Source organism: Pholcus phalangioides, unplaced genomic scaffold (genome assembly GCF_987345545.1).
Source record: "Pholcus phalangioides strain wild (caught in Gottingen) unplaced genomic scaffold, Ppha-v1.0 ptg000008l_1, whole genome shotgun sequence".
Taxonomy (NCBI): Eukaryota; Metazoa; Arthropoda; class Arachnida; order Araneae; family Pholcidae; genus Pholcus; species Pholcus phalangioides.
In genome coordinates, this window is record NW_028301601.1 from 21,468,346 (window position 1) to 21,471,917 (window position 3,572).

The following is a 3,572-nucleotide window of genomic DNA, read 5'->3' on the forward strand; positions in this document are numbered from 1 at the left end:
AAAATACCATTATAATCGGTTTTTATGAATTTCTAAACAATTTATGAATGTACGTTTCCTATTTGCATATCTAGCGCCATTATTACGAGATCATTCGCATTTTCTTCATTCTTTACCTGTAAAATTAAAGTCTCCAAAGCCTTACAAATAGTTCAACTTCTAATACCGTTATCTTATTCATTTAGGACATTACATGTAATTATAATGCACATCTGAAAAAAATATTTCAAAACGCAAACTTTTATATCAACTTCACATGCATAAATTCTCATGATAATGTGAATAAAAAAATGCCCTTCCGATAGCTTATAAATTTCAGGTTTGAAGCAAGATTTATTATGCATGGTTCAAAGTCATACGCATTTATTTTGCATCAAAAAATATACAGTGCGCGAATGGTATGGTTTCCGAGTCGAAATCCATTTATATATCAAATACTGGAAGTATAAGAAGCTTTGGACCATTTTTGTTTCCATATTTCTTTGGACATCACTCTCTGTATGACAAAATATTATTCGAAAAAGTTCTATTCAGTGATTACTTATTCATTTCTTTTTTCCCGTTTGACATTCTCCAAGGAATTCAACATGTATGTGCGTATATGTAATCTTTTTTTTTTTTTTTTGCTCTTCCTTCTCTCTTCTTTGCAGCATATTCATATTCCTGAGGAATATCATGATTAATGAAGAGATACATACTGTAGGAGGGGTAAAAGAAATGCATGTAGACATTGATGGATCATGTAATCCTGAAGTTTGTGAGCGACACAATAAATATTCTGGCATGTTTTTTGCTCTTGCGTTTGATGCCTGAGGAATTGATCAATGCAATCGTTTTCGCGAAATAATTTAGTGTTGCTTGGAATGTATTGCGCTTGGGAGATTCTTTCTCTGGAGGCCAAGGGGGGGGGGGGGGTAAATTTTAGGAAAATGAATGAAATCAATTTCGATATTATTTCTTTCAAATGAGAGAAGTTGAAATAGTGATTGCAACGGGATCCGAGAATTTCGTCTCCGACATTTCTTCTGCCTTGACCGTATGACTGAACGGATGAGTGACCGAGTGAGTAGAAGAGTGATTGTGTGCGCGAATAAGTGATTGGGTGAGTGACTATGAAAGTGAGTAATTGGCCGTATGAGTAAGTGAATGAGTGTATGAGTAAGTGAATGAGTGTATGAGTGACCACGTGAGTTACTGTATGAGTGACCACGTGAGTTACTGTATGAATGACCACGTGAGATACTGTATGTGACCACGTGAGTTACTGTATGAGTGATCAAGTAAGTGATCATTTGAGTGAGTGTGAGTGATTGCATGGTTGACTGAACAACCATATAAATGATCAATTGAGTGACTGTATGGTTTAGTGAATGACAATATTAATGACCAAGTGAGTGACTGCATGACTGGTCAAATGAATGACAATATGAGTGACAGCATGACTGGTCAAATGGATGACAGTATGAGTGACTGCATGACTGGTCAAATGAATGACAATATGAGTGACAGCATGACTGGTCAAATGGATGACAGTATGAGTGACTGCATGACTGGTCAAATGAATGACAATATGAGTGACAGCATGACTGGTCAAATGGATGACAGTATGAGTGACTGCATGACTGGTCAAATGAGTGCTTTTATGAATGTGAGTGGTCTTATGAGTGACCAAGGGAGTGACCGTATGCAATATTTATACTGTATTTTATCAGTAAAATATCGTTACATCATGATTTCACTGAGAAATAAAAAATATATATATGTATTAATTTTTTTTTCTGCGCAATCTACTCATTATATTCATACAAAGTGTGTGAAATGTCGAAACTGAAATGTCCATTAGAAATGTCCCACTCACTCAATCAGCACACGGTCACTCATTAGGGACGCACCTTCGACACTCATACAGTCAGCCACTCGGTCTGCCATACGGTCACGCACTTGGTCAATCACACGGTAGCTCATTAGGCACGCACCTTCGACACTCATACAGTCAGCCACTCGGTCTGTCATACGGTCACTCACTTGGTCGCTGATCCGGTAAATAACTTGATTACTAGTACTGTTACTCACATGATCACTCACACGTGCAGGGCAAAAGAAATGTCAGGGGCGAAAGGTACAGGGAGCGAGCCCGTCGCGTCGCTGGTGTAGTGGTATCATGCAAGATTCCCGTTCTCGCGTCCCGGGTTCGATTCCCGGTCGGCGCACTGTGAATATCATTTTTTCACTCCGTGCTGAGCCAAGACAGTCGGAGAATCAAAAAAATGAAACACGGAAATCAGCGACGAATCGTGGGTGGGTGGGTGGGGTCGAAATTTCCGTAAGCGATCACAGTGACCTCTAATGCCCCGTTCACGTGTGCAAATATTGCGGTAGCATTGGGAGTTCTAGTACTCGCTTGATACTGACGTCACGCACCCGCCCTCGCGAGAGAGCGGCAGCCAGGCGATGATTTACAACTTGCGGCCTAGACAAGGGTGGACCGATACTAGACCGATTCACTACTGGATACCGACAATCGAACTGATATGCGGGAGCTGGACAATGGATGGCTGTGATTAGCTGATTTACTCTGCGATTCGAAATTTTATATTTATTATTGACAATCATTAGATTTAGATTATTGACAATCATTCGATTATAACAGACGATGGCAAGATTCTTATAGGAGGGCTATCATCGTATAATCTTATTTATAATTTCGATTGTCGATTGGCGTTTGATGTTTCGAGTTTAATCACTTGTCATATGATTTTAGATTGACGATCGTCTTCATATATTTTTTTTTGGTTGCCTTCGTATGAGGCGACAATGTTTTGTTTTTATAATGAAACTTTCCGGATACACCCACCCTCCGGGAACGCTTCGATATCTCTATGAGATGGGAAGCGGGGTGTGTCCGGTCTTCAAAGGTCAAAGTACCCGCTTGATCACTTTTTTCCTTCGTAAGGAATGAAATGGAGAGCAGTCATTGGTGAAAATTCTTGAAGCGGGTTTTAAAACCGCTTTTTCTATTCCCCATGTGAACGGGGCTTAAGAGAGCGAAAAATTAGCGTCAGTGTGTGTATTATATTCATGTAAGAGTGTTTGGACGGATAAAAACATATTCAAACGGCATCAAAACACGTTTGTAAAATCCAGTAAAAAACAGTAAAATGCTTCATAAAACAGAAAGAAAGATTTACTGTAGGAAATCTATGATGTCAAGTAATGATATCAATGCAATATGTCATTCAATGTATAATATATTAGGTGAGGAACAAAGTTTTCTTGCCAGAAATGCAATGCCTGGAAAACAACATGCAGATAAAAAAGAAGCAACAAATATATCTTTTCAGAATTAAGACATAGAAGATTATTCCACGGCGATCCAACCAGACGGACAAAATGACCTTCTTGTGTGTCGGTGTGAGTCTGTGGATACCGTTTTTTTTTGCCCTCGCACAGGGCAATTTCCAGCTGGATTGTCAAGGGGAATGTCCATCGTAGAAACAGTATCGTACCTCTCCTAAGACGGAATTTTTCGCAGTTGCAGCCCCGAATGCAATTGCTGTGGCATATGTTTGGAT

At 39.4% G+C, this 3,572-nt stretch overlaps 1 non-coding gene across 1 annotated transcript; it reads left to right on the plus strand.

The window, feature by feature from the left end:
• The first annotated feature begins 2,139 nt into the window (after positions 1–2,139).
• On the plus strand, positions 2,140–2,210 carry TRNAG-CCC (transfer RNA glycine (anticodon CCC)). Its single transcript has one exon. It is a non-coding gene; the product is annotated as a tRNA-Gly (tRNA).
• Positions 2,211–3,572: the final 1,362 nt, after the last annotated feature.